General features: G+C 41.7%; 1 protein-coding gene across 12 annotated transcripts in view; it reads left to right on the top strand.

Annotated features, from left to right (window-relative positions):
- RARB (retinoic acid receptor beta) overlaps positions 1-17,930 on the top strand; it is a 508,146-nt gene that overhangs the window by 478,775 nt on the left and 11,441 nt on the right. The window lies entirely within an intron of this gene.

Raw genomic sequence — 17,930 nt, 5'->3', positions numbered from 1 at the left:
TGACATTGATGTATGGCATAAACAGAGGAACAGAGTAAAACTATCCTCTGTTCTGCCGAGACTGCCCTGAGGTTTTTCTCTGTGAATTCATTCATACTGTACTCTCTTATCACATTTGCTTGTGTGTGTGGTCCCATTCCAAAGACATAACCATATATCATTGATTGCATGCCTGTCATTATTACACTATGAAGATAAGTCAACACCGCCTCCCTCTTAATCCTGTACACACGCTGTGATTTATTACTCAAGGCTATTCCCCTTGCAATGGTAGCAACTCCTTATACGAGTAGCGGTCAACTCTGGGATAGCAATTTAACATGTGCTGGAATATACAAAAGGATTCAGTTTTATGACAACCAGATGTCCTATATTTTTAGTTCATATTTTACCCCAAATTAATAATCACTGCTCCCTAACCTGTATACTATGGTATACGCTCTATCATATAATATATCCATAGTGATTCATTTCCATGCCAAAGGAGTTTAAAAAATATTGTCATGTACTTCTTTCAATCAGATGGTGGAACTTTTTGTGCCAGTTGACATTATGTCACAGATTACCAGTATAGAACCTATATACAAGTTTTATTATGTATTAGTATTCTTGCCTATTTCTAGTGCTCTACTGCTATGGACTGCAGAAACTCTGGTTAAAGTGGATGCTCCCCATCATTAGGCTCCCACATCTGTCTGAGCTGGAGCTTACTTAGCATTTCATGAATGAGTCCGGATGGCTGCCTGGCAATATGATCTGCAACCAGAGGTGTCTATGCTTGAATCCACACATGTTGATGGTCACTATAGGAGTAATATTATATCTAGGGATGAGCTGCCTTTGAAGCCTTCTCTGCTCCAGGTGCCTGGAAAACCTGGATACAGTTCTGGGAAACTTCTCCTAGGACTGCATCCAGCTTTTCCAGGCACCTGAAACAGCACAGAGCGGCATGGAGTGGAGTTCAAAGGAAGACTGGTTACAAGCCAAATGCAAAGCCTAGCAAAGTTTTTTGGAAACTGTAGATCAGGATCAGCAAGATAGATAGCGCCTTTTAAAGGCCCTATTACACCAAACTATTATACGATTATCGGCCGTACTTGGCCGATTATTGGTCGTTCCAGCTGCTAATCATTTGGTGTAATAGCACATGTTAAAAGCCAACGATCAACCAACAAGCCCAATGTCGGCTGATCGTTGTCTTTCAACATGGTGAAATGACAATCACCACTACGGCTCTCATCAATGGGCCACCAAGACTATCTAAGGATCGTCCAGGCAGCCCCTTCCGCAGGTCCCTTCACACATACACACGCGCACACACACACACACACCGGCTGGCTGTCTGTGCATGTGATGGCAAAGACAGCATGCGGAAAATGAGGTGTAAGCGGGTGCTAACCTGACAATGTTCACTTCTTCCTCACATTGTGCCATGTAATACGGCCTGAAGTACCAAACAGTTTCTACAAAAAGCTGATGGGTGGTCAGGGGGTGTGTGGCGAGGTGGCTGCATATCAGAATGAGACTGTATCTGCAAAAATATTTAACTTGATGAACCGTTCAAGTTTAACTTTATTAGTTAAGATCGGGATACCTCTTTAGGCTTTGTTCCCACTACGGGATCATAGCGCGAAAAGTTAGCCGTGTGTTAATTTTGGCGTTGTAATGATCACGAATGTTATTTTCGACGTTGCTACCTTTTCCCGATAAAATCCTATCATGTGAACGTAGCCTTAGTGTGGTTGCTATGTAAGGCTGGGTTCACACTGCGTTTTTGCAATCTGTTTAACGTATACGTTTTATGGAAACAAACAGATGCAATTGTGTGTTTTTCCATTGACTTCCATTATATAAAAAAAAAACGGATCGAAACGGATCCGTTTTTTTTTTAGCGGACACAAAAGAAGTGTTGACTATGTTTTTCTGTCCGTTAAAAGTAACCAATTAAGAATGGATACGTTAAACTGATTGCAACAACGCAGTGTGAACCCAGCCTTAGGCAGACTGTTGTGTAATATGTAAGAATAAGGGTTATACTGGCATAAGAAAGTACAGTGGACTCTGAACCAGTGATGGTCCCAGAAAAAACAGGGGTCTCCACTTACCCAATATAGGACTGCTGAATATAGCTGAGCCCTCTACCGCAGATAGGTGAAAAAGTTTAATCTTGGGATGACCTTTCTTTATTAAAGTATAGCTGCTTTGTAGTACACTTTGAGGGAGATTCGTCTAGACTGGCGTTTCACTTTTGTATATGGTGTACCAGATGTATCAGGGGGCAGGTCTTGCAATGCATCTGCTACATGTGTGGCTGCTAATCTAGCATCTAAGGGTCCATTTACACAGAAAGATTATCTGACAGGTTATCTGCTAAAGATTCGAAGCCAAAGCCAGAATGGATTTGAAAAGAGGAGAGATCTCAGGTTTTCCTTTGACCTGATCTCTGTTTAAAGTCTGTTTCTGGCTTTGGCTTCAAATCTTTGGCAGATAATCCGTCAGACAATCTTTCTGTGTAAAAGGGCCCTTAGAAAGCTACCCAGCTACCAGCTTAATTATAGTAAATGGTTCGGGCTGTGGATCCTGTATAGAGCCCTGTGTATGGTGCCTAGAGTGCAGCAAAACCTGTCCAATTTTTTATACAAAAGATCTTTGCACTAAACTTTGCAACTATTTTACACCATTAATAGATACATACATTTAGAGAGTCCCTACTTTGTGTTTTAATGCAAAAACCCCAAAAGAGTAAATCATACATAAGAGTTTATTTTACACAGTTTGATGAGTCCAGGCCATTAAACATTGTGTACATTTTCACGTTGCTGTGATTTAAAGGGGTACTCTGGGGGAAAAAGTGTTTTTAAATTAACTGATGTCAGAAAGTTATACAGATTTGTAAATTCTATTTTAAAAAAAACCTCATGTCTTGGAGTACTTATCAGCTGCTGTATGTCCTGCAGGAAGTGGTGTATTCTTTTCAGTCTGACCCAGTGCCCTCTGCTGCCACCTCTGTCTGTGACAGTAACTGTCCACAGCATTCCCATAGAAAACCTCTCCTGGATAGTTCCTGTTATGGACAGAGGTGGCAACAGAGAGCAGCAACGCATACAGCAGCTGATAAGTACTGGAAGACATGAGTTTTTAAAATAGAAGTAATTTACAAAACTATATAACTGTCTGACACCAGTTGACCTTTTTTTCCCCTCCAGAGTATTCCTTTAAGCTTCATTTACAAAACATCAGAAAGCCTCTTTTGTATGTCCATACCTTATAAATGTAATATAATCCAAGGGACTAGACTGTGGTGAGTGTGACGGTTTATTCACAGCAAATCACGCAATGTTTCGGCTATATTAGCCTTTCTCAAGCGTACATCCTGAGTGTCTTGTAATTTATAAATGTAATAGGAGTGTGAACAGGATGAGGACAACACATCGATAAAGGGATCCATAGAGATATACAATAGAACATTCAAATTATCATATAACAAACGCCATTGAAAACATTCAGGCCCCTGATCTGTGTAGTATGGAGCACATGGCGTAGAGTCACATCGGTGACATATTGGGCACAGCCACATTTTCATTAACAAAATAATATTTCAGCATTAGACGTGTTTCATACATTTTCTGGCTGTTCTATCTCTCGTACTGGCACGGAGTCCGTCAGCTCCCCGCTGCAGATGGGAAAATGATATAGTATTAGAATTTGGCAAATGTTCTGCGATTATATACAACTATATTGTACTATATCAGATTAACCTAATATTTCTTCCCAGGAACAATGGATGAACTTGCTTGGAACTGAAGCTAGGTTATATTAGTAATGTACTGTTAATAATATAGATGAAATCACAGATGCACCACCTCGTATGGGCGTGCAATAACCACGGTCCAAATACGTGTAAATTATATTTAATTTCCCAGAATCACGTATAAAATCTAACTTTTATTAGATATGCATTAAAAGTAAAAAAAATTATTAAAACAAGTGTTCTACACATATGAAATCACATGATTTCATATGTGTAGAACACTTGTTTTAATACATTTTTTACTTTTAATAATATAAATGGTAGATGCCAGGATTGTAAGTTTTTTTCTGTGAAATCCTGTACAAAACTGTGCTAACAACTGACTGTGATATTTGTACAGACGCAGCTTGTAATATTGTGTTATTGGATGTGCCCTTTCTGTCTGTCATTGGAGAATCCTACCAATTTTTTTAGATTGTGTCAAGAATGTAGCTATAGGTAGTGAGAGGCAGCAGTTATTCTGAGCCTAGGGCCCTTTGTTATATGAGACACCAGTATGATGAATGGGGAGAGTTACCCCTCTTATCCCCAGTGTTAATAATACTAAAGATAGACATTCTGTTGTTACTGCTTCAACGGATTATTAAGGTTAGTGGGCTAAGGTCCTGGGTCTGCCATCTGAATGGATTGTTGGTTGAGTATGCATAGTGCCACTCCATTCTCCATGTCTATGGGGCTAAGGTAAGGTAGCTCAGTGCTGTACTTGACTATCTTTGGCAGCCCCATAGATAATAAATGGTATGGCAGTGTGTAGCACTGTAAGTTCTGGGAATCCAGTTGTTCAGGACATACATTTAACTCCAACATGGTCCTTAGCTACATGTCAGGTAACATAAAGAATTTAACAGCAATAAAAACTGGGCTGCATTACTGGATGTAATCTCGGGAATGATTATTCACCATATAACATAGCAACTCGGGGTTGTTTCAATCCACCAAACACTCTCAAAGTTTCCTACAGCAGTGCTTCTCAATAGCCAAAAGCAACTCAATAGTCAGTGTCAGGGGTGTCCTATCAGAGTACTAAGGGATCCGCTGGAAAGCCTAGACTTGTAAAGCAGGCCCAAAATGTCTACCAAAAGACAACTTCATCTAGATCTCCTTTTAAAGTCATCAAGGTGCATCTAGAGTCTTATGGGCTGATTCACAAAAATGTTGTGTTCTGATCTGATGATTGATAACAGCATGATACAAGGAAGACTTCATACACATGTTCTGTATAGTACCATGCAAAAAGGTCACAGCAGAAATGAAGGTCTGGTCAAATTCAGCCTTATTTCTGCCAAAACATCGCTCTTGTGTTTGTGGACCTAAATAGATTTCAAAATGGCTAAATATAACTGGGCCTCCATTTCTGCTGTGACCTTATTGCATGTTACTATGTGGATCTGGACTGGCCATCCTGGTTGCCACTTGCAGTTTGGATGGTAACCTAGTGCTGGCTTAAAGGAAAAGTCTGGCGATTTTTTTTTTTAAGTATTGTATTGCCCCTTAAAAGTTATACAAATCCCCAATATACACTTATCACGGGAAATGCTTATAAGGTTCTTTTTCCTGCACTTACTACTGCATCAAGGCTTCACTTCCTGGATAACATGGTGATGTCATGACCCGACTCCCAGAGATGTGCAAGCTGTGGCTGCTGGAGAGGATGATGGCAGAGGGATGCTCAGTGTCCCTCCAGTGCCCTGTGTCCCTAAGTGTCCCCCTGCCATCATCCGCTCCAGCAGCCACAGCCCGCACAGCTCTGGGAGTCGGGTTGTGACATCACCATGTTATCCAGGAAGGGAAGCCTTGATGCAGTAGTAAGTGCAGGGAAAAAAGCACTTTATAAGCATTTCCCGTAATAAGTGTATATTAGTGATTTGTATAACTTTTGGGGGGCAATACAATGCCGGACTTCTCCTTTAACTCCTTTGGAAGATGTTCTGTATAGTTAGAGAGTGGATGGCCCTCACAGTCATTTACGGCTCCCTGAAAGAGACAGAGAAGCTTGTCTCAGACTTTTTTTCTTCATAGCCTGCAGATGGTAGTGGCAATAAGTGACCGTACATAAATTTCAGATGATATGTTACTTGGGAGATGGCTCAAGAAAAGTGAACGTAGAAAGTTGAAGGTAAAGCATTGGACCTGTTTGTGATACAACACCTCTGCCAGCAAGTGTTTAGGTTAAAAGTAGTTTTTATTATACTATCTCACAGCTGTCAACAGATATTTCATGTGCTTGAGGTTATGCTATAACTATACTACTCGGGTATCTTGTTGCTGTAAGACAAGTGTGACTTTAAGATGAGAATGGACCTGAGCCGCCATCAGCTAGAGGGTAATGGCTCCAGCTCTTTCTCCATGGTGTGATTTTTCACAGAACGTCTACACTTTACATACTTTGATCCGCTATTAAAAATCTAATGTCGTCTTGTACAGAGAAATATGCACCTGGCATTTAAATGATCACCGGCCTAAATGCATCCCAGTAAATGGAGAACCTTTTGCTCAATAACATTATCTCACTGCTGGCGATGGCAGTCGGTTTTAAACACGGTATTTCAGGCCCGAATAGGCCAGATTAAAGAGGACAATTATTTGTATTATTTTAATGAACAAGCATGTGGAAATTAATAGAAATTTCAGCTAAATAGGTGATTGTAATAGCACATTTAGCTCTGTGAATCGGTTATTGACAAGTGAGATCAGTGCCCCCCTGGGAATCAGCTTAGCACTTTCCCCTTGCTCTCTAATGTATACGTATATGTATATTTGGTGGCGCTCAGCTCTAGTTTCCCAGGGCTAAAATTCAAAAGCCGTGGGGCGTAGATTTGAAGCTGTTACATGGCTGAATGCTTTCATATTATTGTGACTGAAATGTATTTTTCTAAGTGGGCCCACACCTTTCAGTGACCCCCTATGATTTATTGACCTCACTGTCATCTTCTTTCAGTCTGCTCTGTCTGACATCCAGTGTTTGATTTCCTCAAAGTGGCTAACAAGATCTCACAGATCTCTGTGCCTCTTCTTTGTTGGGGCCTTTCTTGTGAAGGCAGCACCACTCTCTTGATGAAAAATGGAGAGTTTTGTTAGGGCAGAAAGGGAGTACTTTGCATGGTCAGGCCAGCTGGAATGTGTGACTGATCTGCTGATTCTCTCCTGCGCCACCATTCTTGTGCCTGCCATGGGAATACAGCAAATGGTGCTTACCAGCCCACCCCTTGCTCAGTAGCCACATGGCTCTCAGGAAGAAAAGCCAGACTCTCTGCCTTCATAGCAATTAGTGACTATGATCATTCTTTTGTGCCGGTGTATTTTTGTCACCTCATTTGGTGTCATGAGGCTTTTTTTTAGTGGTCGAGCCCAATAAAGTGCTGTACAGTTACACAGATGTGTTTAGCTATACATAAAAATGATCATTGTTTCACTATATATAAATTACAGACATGTTTATTCAGCTTACAATAAAAAACATTAATCATATCTAGAGGTGCCGGGAGTCCTCATCAATTTTTGCCCCCAGAAGTTGACTAAGAAATCGTCCCACAGCAAAGCTTAGAATGGGGCCTACTACTTCTAATGGAGAACCATTTTTTATTTAGATCTAAGATTTTGTCCTGAATAATAATCTATTATATTGGTAAAGGAGTCTCTGGTTCACTGACTGGATGAGATGTAATTGTGGCTGCATGCAGATACAAGTAGTAGGAGCTAACTGCATATGGATTTATTCATACATCTGTGTGCAGCAAACTCACACTAGGGAAGGTTGCAGGTAGCCATTGTCTAGAAAATCCTGCGAAGCCTATTACTTTTAGGGCTGCCTGCCACCATGGGCCCCATAACAGTTACATGTCCTGCTTATATAGTAGTTCTTCCACCTGTATGTACCTTACTGCTCATACTCAACCAATTGTATAACTTTGTCTGTATTATCTGCAGTTCTGCTCCCTCAAGTCAGGTCAGTTCTGTTTACATGGGGCTACCTTCCATATCATACCTCCCATGTGTTCCACTTTTGAAGGGACTGTTCTTTTCTATGACACTAAATTGTCTATCCCCCTTTTTGTAATTGATCCATAGTATAAGGGGAACATCTTCACTAAATGGCAGTGGCATAACTGGAGTCCTGTGGGCCTCAGCCCAAAATTTGCCCTCCTTCTTCTGCTCCCCTACATGGTAGTTAGGTCCATTTTGTGCCCCCATATAGTAGTTAAGCTCCTGCTGTATCATCATATAGTAGTTAGACACCTTCTGTGTCCCCCTATAGTAGATAAACACCCTCCCTCCATAGTAGTTAGACCCTATCTGTGTCTCCATATGATGACACTACACGTTCGTAGTAGGGAAAGTTTTTCAATACTGACTACAGAAATGGTCTTCAGACTGAGAGATAGAAGCACATATAAAGAAATATAGAAACAGGAGAACTGAAATGTGATAAGAAGTTGTAGAATTCATTCTGCTTCATACTTCTTTCCAATTTCCTTCAATTTTATTTATTCAATTAGTGCTGAAATATTTCACATCATGTTTTTTTTACATGGCTTTTAAATTACAAAGGTTTTTGCATGCTGTTTTTCAGGCATTTTTTTCAGCATCCATTCCTTTTAATGTGAACTGCTAAGTGGATCCGCTCTGAGAAAGTAACAGGTCACTTCTTTTTTTCTGTACTGTTTTTCCCATCGTTTTGAGCATTCTCCATTTAAGTTGGAAACAACACATCAGTTGGAGCATTTTTGGGGGTGTTTTTGATACTTGCTAAGGTTTTTTTTTGTTTTTTTTGTGCACATAGCCTAATTGTGGATAACCCCTTTAATTTTGGTTATTCATAATCCTACATTTCAGAAGATATAAATTGTAGGTTGCATATTTGCAGAAAAGTGGTTTCCTTCGTAATATCATTTGAGAAATATATAATTGCGAATGATTATGTGTATCCGTCGCTTTATCTCATAAATTTGACATGTACAATTCACATCAACTTTGTAGAACATAGCACAAAGACAACAGGAGATGAAGTATCCGACTCAGCAGATTGAGCTGCCATAACCAGAACAAGGTCACCATATAAAGTGCTCTATCCAGAAGCTGACTATAAAATAGACTTATCCTTCAACCTGTGACACATATATTGACTGGTTTACTATGTATTCCTCTTTAATACGTCATTATTTTAGCTTCATAGCCTCTAGTATTCAATACAGTTTGCAATTTTGCAGCTTTAATTTTCTTTTTTTACCTCCTCCTTTGCTATAGCCTCCTTTTTGCCTGTGCATCTAATACAAATTCCGGATAATTTCCATGTAAAGCCTATGAACAATGTCATTCATTGCCTAATTTACCTGTAATTGCTTTCCTGCCACACTTACATTACCGTCTGTTCCTTACTTATAGCTCAATAATCTTGCCATCACACGCAACTCTTGAGTTTTAATTTGAGATTAAACATTTATGACCTATTTTACTTAGTAATTAGATAATAAAGGAGCAATTGTAATGCTGAACTATTGTGTCACTTACTTTCTTACTGGACTATGTGTGTGTCTGGATTTCTGTTTTGTTACAGTATATCACATGTAATAGTCTTCACTTTAACATATATTATTAGCTTATTTCTCTGACTGATGTTTCCCATTTACTTCATAAAGGAGTATTGCTACTTAGTGTAATTATATTACGCTCTGGCGGTTTTGATCAGTGGCCCTTCTCTTGCTATATTACTACATGTCCCAGCATGCACTGCACACATGTCTTGTTAAACTTGATATAGATATATAGATATATAAATATATATAATCTCTAAAGTTATCCTACAATGCACCAAACCCCATTTTTGATAGTTGCAGAGGTGGAGAATGGTCTAGAAGTTTGGAGCCTTACATATATTTTGATTGGTGATATTTATATGAAATTGTAGAATCATTATTGTTAGAAGCCAACCCCAGGAGATCAGCTATTGTTGATGGTAGGCTGAAAGTTTTCTCTGCAACGGCCACTGACATTACATACTGTGGATTCAAATAAATGCTGGGGCTTAGAAGGCGCAAAGAAAAGGGACATGGGATATGGTTAAAGAAGGGGAACTGAGCAGGTGAACCCCCATTATGATTTTCATATATACTTATAGAATAGCACTTAACTAGTGCTCTGGGCACTGGTCATGTGATCTGGGTAGCCTGCAGAGCCATGTGCATGAATAAGCCAAAATGTACCTGTCCGTAACACAGTACCCAAAGGTGCATGCCAACTGAATAAATCTTCATATGCCTCCTTATTAAATCAGACCTTTTAGTTACCGTAATTTTAAGAAAATAAACTAATATAATCAGGGCTGTGGAGTTGGAGTCTGAGCTAGTTTTGGCTGGAGTCGGAGTTGGAAAAAAATGTACCGACTCCGACGCCAGCTTTAAAAATAATCCTAGAACAATTAAGAATTTAATTTTGATATGAATTTTATAAGTTTTGCTCATCAATATATATTATGAGCAACGTTCTAATAGGAAGGGTGGTCGAGGAAAAGTTGTCGGTCACTATTTGGCAGTTTGTTTCTGAGCTGGAAAAGTCCATTGTGTGGGAAGAGATCTGTGCTTCGTGGATGCTGGATGACTGTATATGAGCAGCAGTGTAATATGAAGATATCCTGTGTAATCTAAAGGAGGAGGAGAAGAAGACATAAGTAGTGTAGCAGTAACCTCTGTCCTCAATGTGGTGTTTTTCTTCAGTGTTCTATGGCTGCAGCAGGCTGTGTGTGTGTGTGTGTGTGTGTGTGTGTGTGTGTGTGCGCGCACGCTATGGCTGCAGCAGGCTGTGTGTGTGTGTGTGCTATGGCTGCAGCAGGTTGTGTGTGTGCTATGGCTGCAGCAGGCTGTGTGTGCGTGCTATGGCTGCAGCAGGCTGTGTGTGTGTGTGCGTGCGTGCTATGGCTGCAGCAGGCTGTGTGTGTGTGTGTGTGTGTGTGTGCTATGGCTGCAGCAGGCTGTGTGTGTGTGTGCTATGGCTGCAGCAGGCTGTGTGTGTGCTATGGCATGCCCCCACACCCACAGTGACCCCTCTATATCACTATGGCTTACCTCTATATCACACGGATCTGGCATTGTTAGCAGTGTTTCTGTGTGTATGGTGAATATTTAGTTAGAAACATAGAAGATTGTCAGCAGGAAAAGACCATCTGCTCCTTCTAGTCTAGTTGTGAGTAGTTCAGGACATGGAGGCTGGAGACTGGCTGCATCCACTGCACACACAGGAGAAGATGCTTTATATCCTTCCTCATTCCCTCAGAAATCGCCCCAGGATCATGTAGGACAGCGTTGATAAACCTCCGGCCCGCGGCCCACATCCGGCCCCTGAGACCTCCCAATGCAGCCCGCGGCTCCCCTGTGATGTGCGCACCGCTCCGGTGGGGCAGGAGCCGGCATTCACAGCATCTTCCTGTGTCTGTGACAGCTGTCAGACACAGGAGGGTGCTGTGAGTGCCTTCCCCTTCCCCACCAGAGCGGCGTACGCTGCGCGCGACGACGTCATTTCATCATGCGCCGCCTGCAGGAGAAGACAGGCACGGGTTAGAGGGGAGAGAAGACGACAGCGTGGGAGCGGAGGAAAGGTGAGTTGGATGTTTATTTTTTTCATTTGGGACAGGCACTGGGGGTTAAGTAGGCTACCAGGGACATGACTGGGGGGTTAAGTAGGCTACCAGGGACATGACTGGGGGGTTAAGTAGGCTACCAGGGACATGACTGGGGGGTTAAGTAGGCTACCAGGGACATGACTGGGGGGGTAACTAGGCTACCAGGGACATGACTGGGGGGTGGGGGGGGTAACTAGGCTACCAGGGACATGACCTGGGGGGGGGGGTTAACTAGCTACCAGGGACATGACTAGGCTACCAGGGACATGACTGGGGGGTTAACTAGGCTACCAGAGGCATCACTGGGGGGGGGATAACTAGAATACAAAGTGCATGACTTGGGGTTAACTAGACTACAAGGGGCATCACTGGGGGATAACTACAATAGCAGGGGCACTAGGGGAACAATACTTTGCCTTGCCCCGGGTGCAAACCCACGCTACTAACTGACGCTCGAATGATTTTATTAATGCCCGACTGGCCCTTGACATGGAAAAGGTTCCCCACCCCTGATGTAGGACATTAGGGAGAAGCTGAGAGTCAGTGTGATAAATAACTCCCCTGGTATATGACTGGCCATTTATGAAGGAGCAGTTGGGAGTCGGAGTCGCTCCTGATAAAATTCAAGAGTCGGAGTTGGAGTCGGAGCTGCGGCTTACCGACTCCACAGCCCTGAATATAATAGACACCTGTTGGGGGACAGAAGTGCTAAAATGGGGTGTGATAAGTACGGTGGCTAATATAGACTAGGTTTAAAAAAAGTGTCTCCCACATGCACAATGCTGCAGAGCCTGAGCATCATAAATATTCCCCCCATAGCTGATTATGAATTTGTTGTTGGCGCTGTGCTCATATGACCGACCTCTGCTTTATATAATCTTTCTTACATAGCAATCTCAGCAAGGTATTCAATCACCATAACTGATCTGACCTACAGCAGTCATAAGCTTAAAAGGATTCTTATGGAAACAGACTAGCAGCTAGTAATGAAGTGTCTGTTCATTTGCATATAATCACCTTGGATGTAACTCTGAATTCTCATGACTGGCAAAACTGTCCAGAACGTATGAATATATTTTCTCCAACATCCAGTATCTTCCTTGCAGCTTTTGGAGATGTAAATTAGGGACAGGTATATATAGAATGCAATCTGGTAACTTTTTCAAATACCACCATGACCCCATAAAAGACTGTATCCCCTCTACAGGATAACCCCAACATGCCCAAAAGAAACAAGCTTATGGTCCATGTGCTATATGATATTGATCCATAAGAGCCCTTCTGTAGCAGGATGTTAGTGCATGTATACAGTCATAGTTATTCCTTTTTTATAGTCATTCTAACGTTGCAGTCTGTATTAGAAAGTTACGGTCCTATCACATAGGGCAGAATTGGCAGAACAGGCGATTGGCCTGTAAAATAGTCCCAGCATTTGCTCATTTATTGGCCGATCACATTATGGCAGGTTTACAGATGCAGTGGTGCCTTGGATTACGAACATAATTCATTCCGGGGCTGAGTTTTAAATCCAAATCCACCGTTAAACCAAAGCAAATTTTCCTATAAGAAATCACTGATATGCAGACATTTAGTTCCACACCCCAAAAATAATGATTTTTTTTTTAATTCTGAATAACATGTGGAACAGATGAAACAAACAATGAGAAACAGCTGAATATGTTATATTATCAGTTACTGTACAGTATAACAATCAGCATGTGGAGTATAACGTATAGTAAGGGCATAAACCTGAAAAAACTGCAACAGTTTGTAGATTCAGGGTGGAGCTGCAGATCCACATAATGCAGGAGCATAGTACAACAGGCTAGCATAGAGAAGCAGGGCTGCTGTCAGAGGTCTGTGTGGTCACATGACAGCAATGGGGAAGGGATGTGTGTTCAGCATGGACCAATCAGTAAGTAAGAATCACAGAGCTGTGCGGGAGGACAGGGATAGAAATTTTATATACAGCAGTTTAATTGGCTGAGTGTAATTGCAGGCACATTATAGCACCATTGTGTATAGCTGAGTCTAATTGCAGGCATATTAAAGCAGCAGTGTATATAGCTGAGTGTGAGTGCAGACACATTATAGCAGGAATGGAGAGGATTGGAAACACAACAGCTGACAGCAACTGCAGGGCGCATGAAGGAATGAGCAAGGCAGATGTGAACACATACATGCAGCACTCTCTGTCTGGGGAGAGAGGGGTTACAGCTATGGAGATATTACCTCCACAGTCCTGTCTCCTGATGCAAGTGGATCTGCTATGATTTGGAAGGTGAGGGAGACTTCCTGGGTCAGAGTACAGTGCTGTAGACCAGTGCTTCTCAATTCCAGTCCTCAGGCTTCACCAACAGGTCATGTTTTGAGGATTTCCTCAGTATTTAACAAGTGATATAATTATATTCAGTGCATCAGGTATTATCACAGGTGATCTTTGTATGGGATATCCTCAAAACATGACCTGTTGGTGAGGCCTGAGGATTGGAATTGAAAAGCACTGCTGTAGACCACGCTATGCAGACCATGCCCCTCCCCCACTCCCAATCCCACCCAGTACAGGGAGCTATTAAACCAAAGCAATGCTCTTAAACCAAGTTACAATTTTGAAAAACTGTGAGCTCTTCTAGCAAAACGCTCTCAATCCAAGTTACTCTTAAACCAAGGTTCCATTGTATAAGAAAAAGCCATATTTCCAATCATCCGGCATATTTGCTATTTGGTTTGCGGGCAAAAATGCATGAAGGGTCTTTTGACCCAGTAAAACTACACGGCATGGCAAATATTCCCGATGGTCCATGCAGTGCCTTCATAAGACACAATTAATCGCATGGCTCAAAGGCGTCTATTTAAATATATTGCTATCAGACGCACATCCCTTCCTTATGGTGCGTTTACACGAAATGATAATTGGCCCGATCGTACGATTAACGATGTCGGAGTAACGTTTTTTTTTTTTCAGGACAATCAGCGTTTAGACGGTACAATATATCGTGCGGAAAAATCGTTTTGCAATCATTTTGTGATCGCGCGCCCGCAGCCCGGCCCGCCCGCCCGCAGTCCGCCTACCCGCTCGCAGCCCGGACCCCCGCTCATCCGCAGCCCGGGAATTTTAAACAGCTCCTCTTCAGCCAATCAGTGCTGAAGAGGAGCACTGATTGGCTGAAAAAGAGCCGTTTGAAATTCCCGGCTCCCCTCTTCAGCCAATTAATGCACTGAAGAGGGGAGTCGGGGATTTCGAAGACCTGCTACGCAGAGCAGGTAACGTATGCTTGCGGCGGGGGAGATCGGAGCGGCAGGGGGGTGATCGGAGCAGCGGGGGTGGCGATCGAGCTGGCGCAGGGGGCTGCGGATAAGCGGGGGGGGCGGGCGGACTATCACGCGACGACTGTTTACACGGAACGATCGGCTAATTTTTTGCGAACGACGATTTGATAACATGTTGAAAGATAAAAATGAACGATTTCTCGTTCGTCGTTTGATCGTTCGCTACGTTTACACGTACGATTATCGTTCGAATTCGATCGTTATCGCGCATATTCGCACGATAATCGTTACATGTAAACGCACCATTACACAGGGTGGTCTGCGGCCAACAGTGATAAATTCCCGCTCCTCGGCTGATTGCTTTAGCATGTGCCATTGGACTTTCCCATCTTTTTTCATCAAGAGTGCTGCGATATCCCTGGACACATGTTCAACCAGTGGGCCAGGAATAATAGTGACGTAAAGGGTCACAAAACTATTACCCGCAGATAGGTGAAAGTAAAGGGGCAGATGCCATATTCATGGCTTGGTCTATGCCAGCTATGTAAGGTATATAATACTTCTCACAGCTACAGGCTAAATAACAATTCTTCTATGTAAGATCTGGAACCATCATGGTACAAAGGTCATTTTCCCTTCTAATTCAGCATCAGCCGGTGCGGTTTCTCATAAATGCTCCTTTTTATCTCTAAAAACAATGGCGTACAGTAAACTGCTTGTGATTGTCTGGCCGCGGCGTGGCTTGTCGTCTATCACATGCCATATGCTATTTTTAATTAGCATGGGAAAATGGCATCTTCTTCCGAAAAAGCAAATGTTTAACTTGTCAACAAAAGGGTTTTTATAGATATATGAAGCATTTGACTTGCATATGACAAGAAGATGTACAACATAAATGTCTATTTCTGCCATGTGAGAATGTAATAATGAGGTCAATTCTCATTCACTCCGGAGCTCTTCATCTTCCCTATATTGCTGCCTTACAGCCATTGTGGCTGCTTTAAAGCATAACATTTTCTAATTTTATTAGTGCCGAAATGTGTGAAATGCTATTGATTTTCCACTATTCATTATTGCGGAAAGAGAGTTGTACAGTCAATTGTGCCAGAATAATAGTTAATAACCGCACAGTAAGTTCAGGATAATTCATCGCTGTGTATTTTAGGGCAAAGTCATCTTACGACTTTATTATGGATAATTTGTATTTAGACTCATGTAAGTGTTGCTAAGACTCGGAGGCAAGGCTTAGTGAAGCTCCGGTATCACACTATTGTAAATACTAGAACTATTGGAACTGAACAGAGCTGAACAGTAAGGTGCAACATGGTAAGGTGCAGCACCACCATATAAAATACTTAGGTTCCATTGTAATGAATGAGCTGCCCCTGTAATGCAGGGATGTCCTAAGTCTCTGGAGAAGTGACCAAGGGTTTTCCCTCTATTACTTTCAGAGGGACTGTATTACAGGACAACCAACACATGTATCATATATCATAACAAAAATTATATAACTTTTAGGTATTGGTGTAACCATACTGATCTGAAAAAATATGTGAACGGAATTTTGATATGTCTGTAAATTTAATGCAAAAACCATGGAATTAAAATCTGTCCTGGTCATGTGATGGACACATACATACATGGCTTGTTACATACTGTATACATACATATACTGTACTCTTAGGTATGTATGTTTTTTTTAAGATCCAGTTGGAGAAAAATGCTGCATTTGTGAATTTGGTTTCATGAACTTAACTTTACTGAAGATTTCTACTATTGGATCAAGGCCAAACTGGCATGGGTCCGCACATTAACTACAGCAATTTGAACTCTATTTGGGGCAGTAGGACCTTTTTGATATGGTTTGTCCCTAGGATATATCAAATTTTTAGAAAGCTCACTGACCCTTAAAGGTTAGGTGACATCACAGTTGCACATGTACGTCAGCAACCTGTCAAAATGGGATGCCGCGATAGCTGTGCACATACTAGCATGAGCCCTATTAACTTTAATAGGCCAAACGTAGTAAACTAGTGACTGATGTGGTGTGCTTTGCTTCTGAGTTCCAGAAAATACATTCAGATAATGGCCATAACTTAGTCACTAGTTGACAACATTCTGACCAGTCATTTTAGTGGGGCCCCTGTTAATATGTGCACATGTATGACAGTAGCCCAGTCTGCTGATGTATACATATTGTAGTATTGTAATACGAACACAGCCTACTGGACAAAATGCTTGAAGAAAATAAGAGTATCTCTCCAACAATTTGGATATGTTCGGTGCCAATGTGCTCGTATTATAGGACATAATCCTGAATGTTGTTAATGGCGCCTTCTTCCATTATATAGGCCAGTTTCTATTTTAGATGGAGTGCCTTTTAATTGACATGGTAATTAATGTAAGCAGATTTGCATGTAGAAGGTAAGCTGATGAATGGCGTTGCTGATATCGATGGGTATTCAGACCGGTGACTGATGTACAGTGAATGGGAAACTGTAATGTTATCTCCAATTATTTGTTTTCCCAGCCAGCGGAGGCAGATAACCTGTGGGACTGGGAATTTTCTGCTTGTCCCTGATTATTTTCTGTGGCTATTAATAAATATAACTTAATACTGTTATCCACCCCCTATAGTATTAGGGTAGATTAAAATTCCTAGTTAGATGTCAATTACTTTGTATTATCTGGAACACTTAAGTCCTTTTGGTGTAGCATCTTTATCACCTCTCTTAGCACTGTTACATTTCTTGTAAATAACATTATTTAAAGCGTAACTGTCATATTTTTTTTTTATTGCAGAAATCAGTAGTATAAGCAATTTTAAGAAACTCTGTAATAGGTTTCATCAGCCAAAAAAAGCCTCCTGCTGTACTCAAGAAGCAATCTCCCAGCCTCCCCCCTGACTTCTTATCTGTGCATTATCAGGCAAACACGTCTTCATTACAGAGAAGCCAGTGAAGACGGGTTCTGCTCTCTCCATTGTAAGCCTATGAAGGGGGGAGGGGCTGAGGGAGATGAGGGAGCAGGAAGAGGTGACATGAAGGTCAGCTGTTTGTAGACTCTCTGGGCACCTAAAACGCTAAATTCAGGTGTCAGAAAGGTCAGTGCTTATCTATGAACTTACTGAGAGAAGATTGCAGGGTGTTGTGCTGTGCAGAAATCCTCCGTGCTCAGTCACTCCTAACAGCCCCTCCCCTCTCCATAGCCACATAATGGAGACAGAAATCCTGCTTC

Source organism: Dendropsophus ebraccatus, chromosome 2, assembly GCF_027789765.1.
Source record: "Dendropsophus ebraccatus isolate aDenEbr1 chromosome 2, aDenEbr1.pat, whole genome shotgun sequence".
NCBI classification, from domain to species: domain Eukaryota; kingdom Metazoa; phylum Chordata; class Amphibia; order Anura; family Hylidae; genus Dendropsophus; species Dendropsophus ebraccatus.
This window is presented reverse-complemented; position numbering and strand designations above follow the sequence as displayed.